This window comes from Triticum dicoccoides, chromosome 2A (genome assembly GCF_002162155.2).
Source record: "Triticum dicoccoides isolate Atlit2015 ecotype Zavitan chromosome 2A, WEW_v2.0, whole genome shotgun sequence".
In the NCBI taxonomy this organism is placed as follows: Eukaryota; Viridiplantae; Streptophyta; class Magnoliopsida; order Poales; family Poaceae; genus Triticum; species Triticum dicoccoides.
In genome coordinates this window covers 563,354,381-563,371,716 of record NC_041382.1, presented here as the reverse complement: position 1 = coordinate 563,371,716, position 17,336 = coordinate 563,354,381, and positions in this window count along the sequence as shown.

The window sequence follows — 17,336 nt, the reverse complement described above, 5'->3', positions numbered from 1 at the left end:
AGAGGGGAGCCCGCAAGGGTGGCGCACCCCCGAAGGGAGTCCGAATTGGACAAGGGGGAGGGGGCACAACCCCCTTTCCTCTTGCCCTCTCCCTCTCCCTCTCCTTCCCTTTTCCCCTCCGATAGAAAGGAAAGGGGGCCGACTAGGATTGGGAGTCCTAGTCGGTTCCCCCCCCTATGGCGCGCCCCTGGTGGCCGGCCTGCTCCTCTCCCTTCTTTATATACATGGCAGGGCACCCCTTGGAGACACACCAATTGTTCCAAGTTGTGTGTGGCGTCTCTCTCCACGGTTTACTCCTCTGATCATATTCACGTAGTGCTTATGCAAACCCTGCGCGGATCACATCACCATCATCGTCACCATGTCGTCGTGCTAACGAAACTCTCCCTCGACCCTCTGCTAGATCAAGAGTTTGAGGGACGTCATCAAGCTGAACGTGTGCTGAACTCGGAGGTGTCGTACATTCGGTACTTGATCGGTTGGATCGCGAAGACGTTCGACTACATCAACCGTGTTAACCTAACACTTCCACTTTTCGGTCTATGAGGGTACGTGGACACACTCTCCCCTCTCGTTGCTATGCATCTCCAAGGTAGATCTTGCGTGAGCATAGGAAAGTTTTTGAAATTGCATGATATGTTCCCCAACAGTGGCATCCGAGCCAGGTCAATGCGTAGATGATATGCACGAGTAGAACACAACCCATCAAGTGGGCGATCATAGTCATACTGCTTACCACCAACGTCTTACTTTGATTCGGTGGCATTGTTGGAAGAAGCGGCCCGGACCAACCTTACATGACCATGTTCATGAGACTGGTTCCACCGAGAGACATGCAACTTGTTTTGCATAAAGGCGGCTTGCGGGTGTTTGTTTCTCCAACTTTAGTTGAATCGAGTTTGACTACAGTCGGTCCTTGTTGAAGGTTAAAACAGCACACTTGACGAAAAATCGTTATGGTTTTGATGCATAAGTAAGAGCGGTTCTTGCTAGAAGCCCGTAGCAGCCATGTAAAACTTGTGACAACAAAGTAGAGGACGTCTAACTTGTTTTTGCAAGGCATGTTGTGATGTGATATGGTCAAGACATGATGTGATATACGTTGTTGTATGAGAAGATCATGTTTTGTAAAAGTTATCGACAACTGCTAGGAGCCTTATGGTTGTCGCTTTATTGTATGAAATGCAATCACCATGTAATTGCTTTACTTTATCACTATGTGGTTGCGATAGTCGTAGAAACAATAGTTGGCGAGACGACAACGATGATACGATGGAGATCAAGGTGCCAAGCCTATGACGACGAAGATCATGACGGTGCTTTGGAGATGGAGATCAAAGGCACAAGATGATGATGGCCATATCATGTCACATACTTTGATTGCATGTGATGTTTATCTTTTATGCATCTTATTTTTCTTAGTTCGGCAGTAGCATTATAAGATGATACCTCACTAAATTTCAAGGTATAAGTGTTCTCCCTGAGTATGCACCATTGCTACAACTCGTCGTGCTGAGACACCACGTGATGATCAGGTGCGATAAGCTCTACGTTCACATACAACGGGTGCAAGACAGTTCTGCTTGTACATAATACTTGGGTTAAACTTGACGAGCCTAGCATGTACAGACATGGCCTCGGAACATTGAGACCGAAAGGTTGAACATGAATCATATAGTAGATATGATCAACATAGAGATGTTCACCATTGAAAACTACTCCATCTCAGGTGATGATCAGACATGGTTTAGTTGATATGGATCATGTGATCATTTAGATGACTAGAGGGCTGTCTATCTAAATGGGTGTTCTTAAGTAATATGATTAATCGAACTTAAATTTATCTTCAACTTAGTCCTGATAGTTTTTGCATATCTATGTTGTTGTAGATCAATGGCCCGTATTACCGTTCCCTTGAATTTTAATACATTCCTAGAGAAAGCTAAGTTGAAAGATGATGGTAGCAACTACACACACTGGGTCCGTAACTTGAGGATTATCCTCATTGCTGCACAGAAGAGTTACGTCTTGGAAGCATCGCTAGGTGCAAGGTCTGTTGTAGGAGCAACTCCAGACGTTATGAACGTCTGGCAAGCTAAATCTGATGACTACTCGATAGTTCAGTGTGATATGCTTTACGGCTTAGAATCGGGACCTCAAAGACGTTTTGAACGTCATGGACCATATGAGATGTTCCAAGAGTTGAAGCTAATATTTCAAGCAAATGCCCGAGTTGAGAGATATGAAGTCTCCAAAAAGTTCTATAGTTGCAATATGGAGTAGAACAATTCTATCAGTGAACACATACTCAGAATGTCTGGGTACCATAACCACTTGACTCGGCTGGGAGTAAATCTTCCGGATGATAGTGTCATTGACAGAGCTCTTCAATCACTGCCACCAAGCTATAAAGGCTTTGTGATGAACTATAATATGCAAGGGATGGAAAAGACAATTCCCGAGATCTTCGCGATGCTTAAGGTTGCGGAGGTAGAAATCAAAAAGGAGCATCAAGTGTTGATGGTTAACAAGACCACTAGTTTCAAGAAAAAGGGCAAAGGTAAGTGATGTGACCGCTAGTGCAAATGATAATCTTCAGAACATGTTACAACTTGGCTCTTTTAGTTTTGAGGTTCCATCAATTAAACCGAAGAAGGATGTCGTGTAGCCCAATTTTAGAACGCCTCCATACAGATGGTGTTTTGTTGGAAATAGGTGGCAATCTGATTCCTGTGTAGCCGCGTGAGAGAGCAGAGTATTATTTTGTTTCTGTCTACTAGTAGTGGTCACATAGCTATTTGGTTGTGATCAGCGTGACCAGATGATTATTTAGTTAATACATTGTTTAGTTTAATTAGGAGAGAGAAGGAGTCATTCGCTGGTATGATTCGTACTAGTATTTTGTTATTAGGAAGAGTCCCAGTCAGTTTCATTTTGAGCCTCCGTGCTCCTTAAATAAAGGCCATACGGCCGTGTAACAGAGGAGAATTTTGTTTTAGTCGCGAGATCAATAAAACTACAACAAACGTCCCATGTTGGGGGACACCAAATATCTTTGTTGCTGATCCGAGGGGATTTTGATGCTGCTGCGTGTGGAGTCCATCCAATCTACTCGACACAAGTTTCTGATCTTATGGTCTTGCATCTTTGCTCGACCGAAATTTCTTGTTGTTGCTGCTAGTATCGTGAAAGATCGGGACGTCGAACGACTCGCCATCTAGTCAACTCTCGTCAAGTGATATCAGAGCTTAGGTTTTTCATGGTACTGTCTTGATCAAGATGTCAACCTCGGTCAACAAGGATGATGAGGTCGCTTCTAATTCTGAGGAAATTGTATGTCCAGTGTATGCGGATGATATTCCTCAAAATATCCGGGATGGTTTTGACCACACATGCAACTACATCAAGCAATGTCATGACGCGCTTGGCAAAGGGATAGATGTCCTGATCACTCGGTTCGATGGTTTGGCAGACATCATCAATATGCCGGCGACGAATTTTACCCCACCACAGACTGCTCTGGCTGCTCCACTGTATTATGCACCACCGGCTCGTGATGGACATGCCGGCATGCATGATCGCCGTTTGGCGGCACAACCTCATGCTGGAGATGATGGTCTCGGTGACGGTGTTGACCAGGCGGGGTACGCGCCACGAGCACGACACTATGAGCCTCGTCCTGAAACTTCCATTCGTGGCGGAGTGCATGACCGAGTTGGTCAAGCTGCGCGTGTGCCTTTGGATGATGGAATTGGGCGCATAAAAATTTCAATCCCTTCATTCTCCGGCAAGTGCGAACCAGAAGGCTATTTAGAGTGGGAGATGCATTTGGATCAAATTTTTTATGCCCATCATTATAGCGAGGAGAAGAAAGTTCAACTTGCTGGCATTGAGTTTACCGGTTACGCGCTAATACTGTGGAATCAAATTTATCGTTCAAGACATCGCCCGACGACTTGGCGAGGGATGAAAGAGTTCATGAGGAGACGTTTTGTTCTGAGCATTATAAAAGAGATATGTACAACAAGTTGCAGCGACTCTCTCAAGGTAATATGAGTGTTGATGAATATTACAAGGAGATGGAATTGCTTATGATACGTACAGGGACAACGGAGGATCTGGAGGCGACCATGGCACGTTTCTTTAACGGGCTAAATATCGAGGTGCAGGATCATGTTGAGATGGTGGTCTACTACAACATACAAGATCTTGTGCACCAAGCTATGCATGCGGAACAACAGATTAAGCGGTGCCAAGTCAGCACAGTTCCCAGTAACACTTTGAACACATGGCGACGCTCGCAGCATAAGAGTGAGGATGTCGTTCCTAGCTCCAGGACGACAACATCAAATCGTTCTCATGGTTCCATGCAAAAGGATGCTTCAAAATCAGGACTGTTGAGGGTTGATTCTAGTGCGTCACACATACTAGTGACATCGAGTGTTTCAAGTGTGGATGAAGAGGACATATGAAGCGTGAATGCCTTAATGAGAAAAGAGTGTTGCCAACGAAAGATGGCTATGCATCCGCTAGCGATGAAGAGGTTGTTTCTGACACTTCTAGTGAAAAATCTGAAGATGTTGAAAAGGTGATTGTGAGTTTTGAATCTGCTGAATCATACCCATCATTGATGGTGCAGCGAGTGCAAGAGGATCGCATCGAGGATAAGGGGCAGCATTGGAATATTTTTCAAACTGAGTGCAAAAACAACAACACTAATTGTAAGTTGATCATAGAGGGAGGAAGCTACACTAATGCGGTTAGCAAGGACTTGGTGGATGCTTTAGCTTTGCCTACTTGGAAGCATCCACAACCACAACGCGTCGAATGGCTATATCAGTCGGGCAAATTGAAAGTTACTCACAAGGTGCGCATCAATTTTTCGGTTGACAATTACACCGATACAGTTATCTGTGATGTTCTTCCAATGAATGCATGCCATTTGTTATTGGGGAGGCCATGGCAATATGATCATCGTGCTACCCATGGTGGAAGGTCCAACACATATTGTTTTCTGGATGTTGGAAGGTGGCATGTGCTACAGCTGATGTTTGCCAATGATATCAAAGATGATGTTATCGTCTCAGTTAAAAGGAAGGTCGCCAAAGCTATCACGAAACCGAGAACGCCTTTGTTTCAAGGGAGAGGGGATGATGTGACCGCTAGTGCAAAAGATAATCTTCATAACATGTTACAACTTGGCTCTTTTAGTTTTGAGGTTCCATCAATTAAACCAAAGAAGGATGTTGTGAAGCCCAATTTTAGAACGGCTCCATACAGATGGTGTTTTGTTGGAAATAGGTGGCAATCTAATTCCTGTGTAGCCGCGTGAGAGAGCAGAGTCTTATTTTGTTTGTCTACTAGTAGTGGTCACGTAGCTATTTTGTTGTGATCAGCGTGACCGGATGATTAATTAGTTAAATATTGTTTAGTTTAATTAGGAGAGAGAAGGAGTCATGCGCTGGTACGATTCATACTAGTATTCAGTTATTAGGAAGAGTCCTGGTCAGTTTCGTTTTGAGCCTCCTTGCTCCTTAAATAAAGGCCATACAGCCATGTAATAGAGGAGAATTTTGTTTTAGTCAGGAGATCAATAAAACTACAGAAAATGTCCCATGTTGGGGGACACCAAATATCTGTGTTGCTGATCCGAGGGGATTTTGATGCTGCTGCATGTGGAGTCAATCCAATCTACTCGACACAAGTTTCTGATCTTATGGTCTTGAATCTTTGCTCGACCGAAATTTCTTGTTGCTGCTACTAGTACCGTGAAAGATCGGGACGTCGAACGACTCGCCATCTAGTCGACTCTCATCAGTAAGATGGGGAACTTCAAGAAGAATAGCAAGCAAGTTGCTGCTCTCGAGAACAAGCCCAAGTCTGGACCTAAGCCTGAAACTGAGTGCTTCTACTGCAAATGGACTGGCCACTGGAAGCGGAACTTCTCCAAGTATTTGGCGGATAAGAAGGATGGCAAAGTGAAAGGTATATTTGATATACATGTTATTGATGTGTACCTTACTAATGCTCGTAGTAGCGCCTGGGTATTTGATACTGGTTCTGTTGCTCATATTTGCAACTCGAAACAGGGGCTATGGATTAAATGAAGATTTGCTAAGGACGAGGTGACGATGCACGTCGGAAATGGTTCCAAGGTCGATGTGATCGCCATCGGCGCGCTACCTCTACATCTACCTTCGGGATTAGTGTTAGACCTGAATAATTGTTATCTGGTGACAGCGTTAAGCATGAACATTATATCTGGATCTTGTTTGATGCGAAATGATTATTCATTTAAATCACAGAATAATGGTTGTTCTATTTATATGAGTATTATCTTTTATGGTCATGCACCCTTGATGAGTGGTCTATTTTTATTGAATCTCGATCGTAGTGATACACATATTCATAATATTGAAGCCAAAAGATGCAAAGTTAATAATGATACTACAACTTATTTGTGGCACTACCATTTAGGTCATATTGGTGTAAAGCGCATGTAGAAACTCCATGTTGATGGGCTTTTGGAATCACTTGATGCTTGCGAACCATGCCTCATGGGCAAGATGACTAAAACTTTGTTCTCCGGAACAATGGAGTGAGCCACTTACTTATTGGAAATAATACATACTGATGTATGCGGTCTGATGAGTGTTGAGGCTCGCAGCGGGTATCGTTATTTTCCGACCTTCACAGATGATCTGAGCAGATATGGGTATATCTACTTAATGAAACTTAAGTTTGCACATTTGAAAAGTTCAAAGAATTTCAGTGAAGTGGAAAATCATCGTAACAAGAAAATAAAGTTTCTACGATCTGATCCTGGAGGTGAATATTTGAGTTACGAATTTGGTCTTCATTTGAAACAATGTGGAATAGTTTCGCAACTCACGCCACCTAGAACACCACAGCGTAATGGTGTGTACGAACGTCGTAACCGTACTTTATTAGATATGGTGCGATCTATGATGTCTCTTACCGATTTACCACTATAGTTTTGGGGTTATGCTTTAGAGACGTATGCATTCATGTTAAATAGGGCACCATCTAATTCCGTTTAGATGACACCATATGAACTTTGGTTTGGCAAGAAACCTAAGCCATCATTTCTTAAAGTTTGGGGTTGCGATGCTTATGTGAAAAAGCTTCAACCTGATAAGATCGAACCCAAATCGGAGAAATGCGTCTTCATAGGATACCCAAAGGAAACTGTTGGGTATACCTTCTATCACAGATCTGGAGGCAAGATATTCGTTGCTAAGAATGGATCCTTTCTAGAGAAGGAGTTTCTCTCGAAAGAAGTGAGTGGGAGGAAAGTAGAACTTGATGAGGTAGTTGCACCTTCTCTCGAATTGGAAAGTAGTTCATCCCAGAAATCAGTTCCAGTGATGCCTACACCAATTAGTGAGGAAGTTAATGATGATGATCATGAAACTTCAGATCAAGTTACTACCGAATCTCGTAGGTCAACCAGAGTATGTTCTGCACCAGAGTGGTACGTTAATCCTGTTCTGGAAGTCATGTTACTAGACCATGACGAACCTACGAACTATGAGGAAGCGATGATGAGCCCAGATTCCACAAAATGGCTTGAGGCCCTCAAATCTGAGATGGGATCCATATATGAGACAAAGTGTGGACTTTGGTTGACTTGCCCGATGATCGGCAAGCCATAGAGAATAAATGGATCTTCAAGAAGAAGACTGACGCTGATGGTAATATGACTGTCTACAAAGCTCGACTTCCTGTAAAAGGTTTTCGACAAGTTCAAATAGTTGACTACGATGAGACCTTCTCACCTGTAGCGATACTTAAGTCTGTATGAATCATGTTAGCAATTGTCGCATTTTATGATTATGAAATTTGGCAAATGGATGTCAAAACTGCATTCCTTAATGGATTTCTTAAAGAAGACTTGTATATGATGCAACCAGAAGGTTTTGTCGATCCTAAAGGTGCTAACAAAGTATGCAATCTCCAGCGATCCATTTATGGACTGGTGCAAGCATCTCGGAGTTGGAATATACACTTTGATAGTGTGATCAAAGCATATGGTTTTATACAGACTTCTAGAGAAGCCTGTATTTACAAGAAAGTGAGTGGGATCTCCATACCATTTCTAATATTATATGTGGATGACATATTGTTGATTGGGAATAATACAGAAAATTTCTGGATAGCATAAAAAGATACTTGAATAAGAATTTTTCAATGAAAGACCTCGGTAAGCTGCTTATATATTGGGCATCAAGATCTAGAGAGATAGATCAAGATGCTTAATTGGACTTTCACAAAGCACATACCTTGATAAAGTTTTGAAGAAGTTCAAAATGGACCAGTCAAAGAAAGGGTTCTTGCCTGTGTTACAATGTGTGAAGTTTAGTGAGACTCAATGCCCGATCACTGCAGAAGATAGAGAGAAAGTGAAAGTCATTCCCTATGCCTCAGCCATAGGTTCTATCATGTATGCAATGTTGTGTACCAGACCTGATGTGTGCCTTGCTATAAGTTTAGCAGGGAGGTACCAAAGTAATCCAGGAGTGGATCACTGGACAGCGGTCAAGAACATCCTGGAATACCTGAAAAGGACTAAGGATATGTTTCTCATTTATGGAGGTGACAAAGAGCTTGTCGTTAATGGTTACGTCGATGAAAGGTTTGACACTGATCTAGATGACTCTAAGTACAAACCGGATACGTATTTATATTGAATGGTGGAGCTGTCAGTTGGTGCAGTTACAAGAAAAGCGTCGTAGCGGGATCTACGTGTGAAGCGGAGTACATAGCTGCTTCTGAAGAAGCAAATGAAGGAGTCTGGATGAAGGAGTTCAAATCCGATCTAGGTGTAATACCTAGTGCATCGTGTCCAATGAAAAATCTTTTGTGACAATATTAGAGCAATTCCCTTAGCGAAGGAATCCAGATTTCACAATGGAACCAAACACATCAAGAGACGCTTCAACTCCAGTCGCGATCTAGTCAAGGAGGAAGACATAGAGATTTGAAAAATACATACAGATCTGAATGTTGTAGACCCGTTGACTAAGCCTCTTCCACGAGCAAAACATGATCAATACCAAGGCTCCATGGGTGTTAGAATCATTACAATGTAATCTAGATTATTGAATCTAGTGCAAGTGGGACACTAAAGGAAATATTCCCTAGAGGCAATAATAAAGTTGTTATTTATATTTCCTTATATCATGATAAATGTTTATTATTCATACTAGAATTGTATTAACCGGAAACTTGATACATGTGTGAATACATAGACAAAACATAGTGTCCCTAGTGTGCCTCTACTTGACTAGTTCGTTAATCAAAGATGGTTAAGTTTCCTAACGATAAACATGTGTTGTCATTTGATTAACGGGATCACATCATTAGGAGAATGATGTGATGGACAAGACCCATCTGTTAGCTTACCATAATGATCGTTAAGTTTTATTGCTATTGCTTTCTTCATGACTTATACATATTCCTCTGACTATGAGATTATGCAACTCCCTAATATCGGAGGAACATCTTGTGTGCTATCAAACATCACAACGTAACTGGGTGATTATAAAGATGCTCTATAGGTGTCTCCGAAGGTGTTTGTTGGGTTGGCATAGATCAAGATTAGGATTTTTCACTACGAGTATCGGAGAGGTATCTCTGGGCCCTCTCGGTAATGCACATCACTATTAGGCTTGAAAGCAATGTGACTAATGAGTTAGTTGCGGGATGATGCATTACAGAACGAGTAAAGAGACTTGTCGGTAACGAGATTGAACTAGGTATAAGGATACCAACGATCGAATCTCGGGCAAGTAACATATCGATGACAAAGGGAATAATGTATGTTGTTATTGCAGTTTGACCGATAAAGATCTTCGTTGAATATGGAGGAACCAATATGAGCATCCAGGTTCCGCTATTGGTTATTGTCTGGAGATGTGTCTTGGTAATGTCTACATAGTTCTCGAACCCGCAGGGTCAGCATGCTTGACGTTCGATGATGATTTGTATTATGAGTTATGTGTTTTTTTGACCAACGATTGTTCGTAGTCCCGGATGGGATCACGTACATGACGAGGAGCCTCGAAATGGTCGAGAGGTAAAGATTGATATATTGGACGAAGGTATTCGGATACCGGAACGGTTTCGGGACGTTTCGGATATTTGTTAGAGTAGCGAGGGGTTACCAGACCCCCCCGGGAAGTAATGGGTCTTCATTGGCCATAGGGGAGAGAGAGGGGCGCCCGCAAGGGTGCCCCCCAAGGGAGTCCGAATTGGACAAGGGGGAGGTGGCGCGGCCCCCTTTCCTCTTTCCCTCTCCCTCTCCTTCCCTTTTTCCCTTTGATAGAAAGGAAAGGGGGGGGGGCGACTAGGATTGGGAGTCCTAGTCGGTTCCCCCCCCCTATGGCACGCCCCTGGTGGCCGGCCTCCTCCTCTCCCTCCTTTATATACGTGGACAGGGCATCCCTTGGAGACACACGAATTGTTCTAAGCCGTGTGTGGCCTCTCTCTGTACGGTTTACTCCTCCGGTCATACTCACGTAGTGCCTAGGCGAAGCCTTGCGCGGATCACATCACCATCACCGTCACCACGCCGTTGTGCTGACGAAACTCTCGCTTGACCCTCTGCTGGATCAAGAGTTCGAGGGGCGTCATCGAGCTAGACATGTGCTGAACTCGGAGGTGTCATACGTTCGGTACTTGATCGGTTGCATCGCGAAGATGTTCGACTACATCAACCGTGTTAACCTGACGCTTTCGCTTTCGGTCTACGAGGGTACGTGGACACACTCTCCTCTCTCGTTGCTATGCATCTCCTAGATAGATCTTGCGTGAGTGTAGGTATTTTTTTGAAATTGCATGCTACGTTCCCCAATACAATAGTAGCCCGTGGAGGGGTGGTTGAACAGGACCCCGTGGAGAGGGCTGGTTAAACAGTAGCCAGTGGGGGAGCAGTGGAGGCTAGATGAACAGGAGCCCGTGGATGAACAGTCGCAGGTGGAGGCTGGAGGAGGTCAATGGTGGATGAACAATAGCCCGTGGAGGCTGGAGGAGGTCGACGGTGGAGATGAACAGTAGCCCGTGGAGTCCCGTTTTGCTGTACGCCACACCCCCTCCCGATGAACAGGACCCCTGTTTCGACTGTAGCACTCCAACACAAGTCTGTTTCCCCCGTTTTGCGGTACACCACACCCCTCCCGATCAATAGGACCCCGTTTCGACCATAGGAGGTCGAAGAGAAGTCCATTTCCTTCGTTTTGTGGTATGCCACACCCCTCCTGGTGAACAGGATCCCATTTCGATCGTAGGCGGTCGAACACAAGTTCGTTTCCTCCATTCTGCGGTACGCCAGGCCTCGTTTTGATCGGTTGTTCCGTCCAAGGCGGTTGGCTCCCGATGAACATCACACGTTACGTTGCCTCCCAGTGAACACGACAACGCAGTTTCTCCATTCCGACCCTGCCGGTTGGCTGTCGATGAACAGGACGCCGTCGCTGCCTCTCTATGTACACGAGCCCTGGCCGTACGTATGCGTGAATAGGCGTTCGACACCCCGCTCGTATGTACGTACATGGCCATATTTAGTTTCTTGCACCCTGGCTGTACGTACAAGTACATGCTACGTGTGCGCCTCTACTACGACACGTGCCCTTCCTTACTCGGCCACGGTTCATCGCTGCAGCCTACAAACAGACCGATCGACCAGTATGTACGTACATGTTCGCGACCAGAATGACAATGCTATGCACGCTTCGACCAGGTGGGACCCAACTGTTGGGGAACATAGCATTCAAGTTCAAAAAATTTCCTACGATCACACAAGATCTATCTAGGAGATGCATCGCAACAAGAGGGGGAGAGTCTGTCCACGGACCCTCATAGACCCAAAGCGGAAGCTTTAGGTTAACACGGTTGATGTAGTCAAACGTCTTCATGATCCAACTAATCTAGTATCGAACATACGGCACCTCCGAGTTTAGCACACGTTCAGCTCGATGATGTCCCTCAAACTCTTGATCTAGCAGAGGGTCGAGGGAGAGTTCCGTCAGCACGACGTGTGGTGACGGTGATGGTGATGTGATCCGCGCAGGGCTTCGCCTAAGCACTACGACGCTATGACCGGAGGACTAAACCGTGGAGGGGGGCACCGCACACGGCTAAGAGAACAATTGATGTGCTATGGGGTGCTCCCCTGCCCCTGTATATAAAGGAGGGGAGGAGGAGGTGGCCGGCCAGGAGTGGCGCGCCATGGGGGGGGTCCTACTAGGACTCCACTCCTAGTAGGATTCACCCCCCTTTCCTTTCTTACCGAAGGGGAAAAGGAAGGAGAGGGAGAGGGAGAGGGAAAGGGGGCGCTGCCCCCTCCCCTAGTACAATTCAGACTCCCAAGGGGGGCGGCCACCCCTTGCGGACCTCCTCTCTCTCCACTAAGGCCCATGTAGGCCCAATACTTCCTGGGGGGGTCCAGTAACCCCTCGGTACTCCGGTAAAATACCCAAACCACTCGAAACCATTCCGATGTCTGAATAGTACCTTCCAATATATGAATCTTTACCTCTCGACCATTTTGAGACTCCTCGTCATGTCCGTGATCTCATCCGGGACTCCTAACAAACTTCGGTCACCAAAACACATAACTCATAATACAAATTGTCATCGAACGTTAAGCGTGCGGACCCTACGGGTTCGAGAATTATGTAGACATGATCGAGACACATCTCCGGTCAATAACCAATAGCAGAACCTGGATGCTCATATTGGTTCCAACATATTCTACTAAGATCTTTATCGGTCAAACCGCAATAACAACATACGTTATTCCCTTTGTCATCGGTATGTTACTTGCCCAAGATTCGATCATCGGTATCCTCATACCTAATTCAATCTCATCATCGGCATGTCTCTTTACTCGTTCCATAATGCATCATCCCATAACTAACTCATTAGTCGCATTGCTTGCAAGGCTTATACTCATGTGCATTACCGAGAGGGCCCAGAGATACCTCTCTGATACTCGGAGTGACAAATCCTAATCTTAACCCAACAAACACCTTCGGAGACACCTGTAGAGCTTCTTTATAATCACCCATTTACGTTGTGATGTTTGATAGCACACAAGGTGTTCCTCCAGTATTTGGGAGTTGTATAATCTCATAGTCAGAGGAATATGTATAAGTCATGAAGAAAGCAATAGCAATAAAACTTAACGATCATTATGCTAAGCTAACGGATGGGTCTTGTCCATTCCATCACATCATTCTCTAATGATGTCATCCCGTTCATCAAATGACAACACATGTCTATGTTCAGGAAACTTAACCATCTTTTATTAACGAGCTAGTCAAGTAGAGGCATACTAGGGACACTCTATTTTGTCTATGTGTTCACACATGTACTAAGTTCCCGGTTAATACAATTCTAGCATGAATAATAAACATTTATCATGATATAATGAAATATAAATAAAAACTTTATTATTTCCTCTAGGGCATATTTCCTTCGGTCTCCCACTTGCACTAGAGTCAATAATCTAGATTACATAGTAACGATTCTAACACCCATGGAGTCTTGGTGCTGATCATGTTTTGCTCGTGGAAGAGGCTTAGTCAACGGGTCTGCAACATTCAGATAAGTGTGTATTTTGCAAATCTCTATGTCTCCCTCCTTGACTTGATCGCAGATGGAGTCGAAGCGTCTCTTGATGTGTTTGTGAAATCTGGATTCCTTTGCCAAGGGAATTGCTCCAGTATTGTCACAAAAAAATTCATTGGACCCGATGCACTAGGTATTACACCTAGATCGGATATGAACTCCTTCATGTAGACTCCTTCATTTGCTGCTTCCGAAGCAGCTATGTACTCCACTTCACACATAGATCCCGCCACGATGCTCTGCTTGGAACTGCACCAACTAATAGCTCCACCATTCAATATAAATATGTATCCGTTTTGTGACTTAGAGTCATACGGATCAGTGTCAAAGCTTGCATCGACGTAACCATTTACGACAAGCTCTTTGTCACCTCCATAAATGAGAAACATATCCTTAGTCCTTTTCAGGTATTTCAGGATGTTCTTGACCGCTGTCTAGTGATCCACTCCTAGATTACTTTGGTACCTGCTACCTGCTAAACTTATAGCAAGGCACACATCAGGTCTGGTACACAGCATTGCATACATGATAGAACCTATGACTGAGGCATAAGGAATGCCTTTCATTTTCTCTCTATCTTTTGTAGTGGTCGGGCATTGAGTATGACTCAACTTCACACCTTGTAACACAGGCAAGAACCCTTTCTTTGAGAGATCCATTTTGAACTTCTTCAAAACTTTATCAAGGTATGTGCTTTGTGAAAGTCCAATTAAGCATCTTGATATATCTCTATAGATCTTGATGCCCAATATATAAGCAGCTTCATCGTGGTCTTTCATTGAAAAATTCTTAGCCAAGTATCCTTTTATGCAATCCAGAAATTCTGTATTATTCCCAATCGACAACATGCCATCCACATATAATATTAGAAATGCTACAGAGCTCCCACTCACTTTCTTGTAAATACAGGCTTCTCTAGAAGTCTGTATAAAACCATATGCTTTGATCACACTATCAAAGTGTATATTCCAACTCCGAGATGGTTGCACCAGTCCATAAATGGATCGCTAGAGATTGCACACTTTGTTAGCACCTTTAGGATTGACAAAACCTTCTGGTTGCATCATATACAACTCTTCTTTAAGAAGTCCATTAAGGAATGCAGTTTTGACATCCATTTGCCAAATTTCATAATCATAAAATGCGGCAATTGCTAACATGATTCGGACAGACTTAAGCATCACTACGGGTGAGAAGGTCTCATTGTAGTCAACACCTTGAACTTGTCAAAAACCATTTGCAACAAGTCGAGCTTTGTAGACAGTAACATTACCGTCAGCGTCAGCCTTCTTCTTGAAGATCCATTTATTTTCTATGGCTTCCTAATCATTGGGCAGGTCAACCAAAGTCCACACTTTGTTTTTATACATGGATCCCATCTCAGATTTCATGGCCTCAAGCCATTTCGTAGAATTTGGGCTCATCATCGCTTCCTCATAGTTCATAGGTTCGTCATGGTCTAGTACCATGACTTCCAGAACAGGATTACCGTACCACTCTGGTGCGGACCGTACTCTGGTTGACCTACGAGGTTCGACAGTAACTTGATCTGAAGTTTCATGATCATCATCATTAGCTTCCTCACTAATTGGTGTAGGAATCACTGTAACTGATTTCTGTGATGAACTACTTTCCAATTCGGGAGAAGGTACAATTACCTCATCAAGTTCTACTTTCCTCCCACTCACTTCTTTTGAGTGAAACTCCTTCTATAGAAAGGATCCATTCTTAGCAATGAATATCTTGCCTTCAGACCTATGATATAAGGTGTACCCAACAGTTTCCTTTGGGTATCCTATGAAGAGACATTTCTCCGATTTGGATTCAAGCTTATCAGGTTGAAGCTTTTTCACATAAGCATCATAGTTCCAAACTTTAGGAAATGACAGCTTAGGTTTCTTGCCAAACCACAGTTCATATGGTGTCGTCTCAAATGATTTAGATGGTGCCCTATTTAACGTGAATGAAGCCGTCTCTAAAGCATAACCCCAAAATGATAGCGGTAAATCGGTAAGAGACATCATAGATCGCACCATATCTAATAAAGTACGGTTATGACATTTGGACACACCATTATGCTCTGGTGTTCCAGGTGGCATGAGTTGCGAAACTATTCCACATTGTTTCCGATGAAGACCAGACTCGTAACTCAAATATTCGCCTCCGTGATCAGATTGTAGAAACTTTATTTGCTTGTTACGATGATTTTCCACTTCACTCTAAAATTCTTTGAACTTTTCAAATGTTTCAGATTTATGTTTCATTAAGTAGATATACCCATATCTACTCAAATCATCTGTGAAGGTCAGAAAATAACAATACCCACCGCGAGCCTCAACGCTCATCGGACGGCATACATCAGTATGTATTATTTCCAATAAGTCAGTGGCTCGCTCCAGTGTTCCGGAGAACGGAGTTTTAGTCAGCTTGCCCATGAGGCATGGTTCGCAAGCATCAAGTGATTCATAATCAAGTGATTCCAAAAGTCCATCAGCATGGAGTTTCTTCATGCGCTTTACACTAAGATGGCCTAAACAGCAGTGCCACAAATAAGTTGCACTATCATTATTAACTTTGCATCTTTTGGCTTCAATAATATGACTATGTGTATCACTACGATCAATATTCAACAAAAATAGACCACTCATCAAGGGTGCATGACCATAAAAGATATTACTCATATAAATAGAACAACTATTATTCTCTGATTTAAATGAATAACCATCTCGCATCAAACAAGATCCAGATATAATGTTCATGCTCAACGCTGGCACCAAATAACAATTATTCAGGGCTAAAACTAATCCTGAAGATAGATGTAGAGGTAGTGTACCGACGGCGATCACATCGACCTTGGAACCATTTCCGATGCGCATCGCCACCTTGTCCTTAACCAATCTTCATTTAATCCGTAGCCCCTGTTTTGAGTTGCAAATATGAACAACAAAACCAGTATCAAATACCCAGGCGCTAGTACGAGCGTTAGTAAGGTACACATAAATAACATGTATATCAAATATACCTTTTACTTTGCCATCCTTCTTATCCGCCAAATACTTGGGACAGTTTCGCTTCCAGTGACTAGTCCCGTTGCAGTAGAAGCACTCAGTTTCAGGCTTAGGTCTAGACTTGGGCTTCTTCCCGGGAGCAACAACTTGCTTGCTATTCTTCTTGAAGTTCCCCTTCTTACCTTTGCCCTTTTTCTTGAAACTAGTGGTCTTGTTAACCATCAATATTTGATGCTCCTTCTTGATTTCTACCTCCGCAGCTTTAAGCACTGCGAAGAGCTCGGGAATTGTCTTTTCCATCCCTTGCATATTATAGTTCATCACGAAGCCTTTATAGCTTGGTGGCAGTGATTGAAGAACTCTGTCAATGACACTATCATCAGGACGATTAACTCCCAGTTGAGCCAAGTGGTTATGGTACCCAGACATTCTGAGTATGTGTTCACTAACAGAACTATTCTCCTCCATCTTGCAGCTATAGAACTTGTTGGAGACTTCATATCTCTCACCTCAGGCATTTGCTTGAAATATTAACTTCAACTCCTGGAACATCTCATATGCTCCATGACGTTCAAAACGTCTTTGAAGTCCTGATTCTAAGCCGTAAAGCATGGCACACTGAACTATTGAGTAGTCATCAGCTTTAGTCTGCCAGACGTTCATAATGTTGGAGTT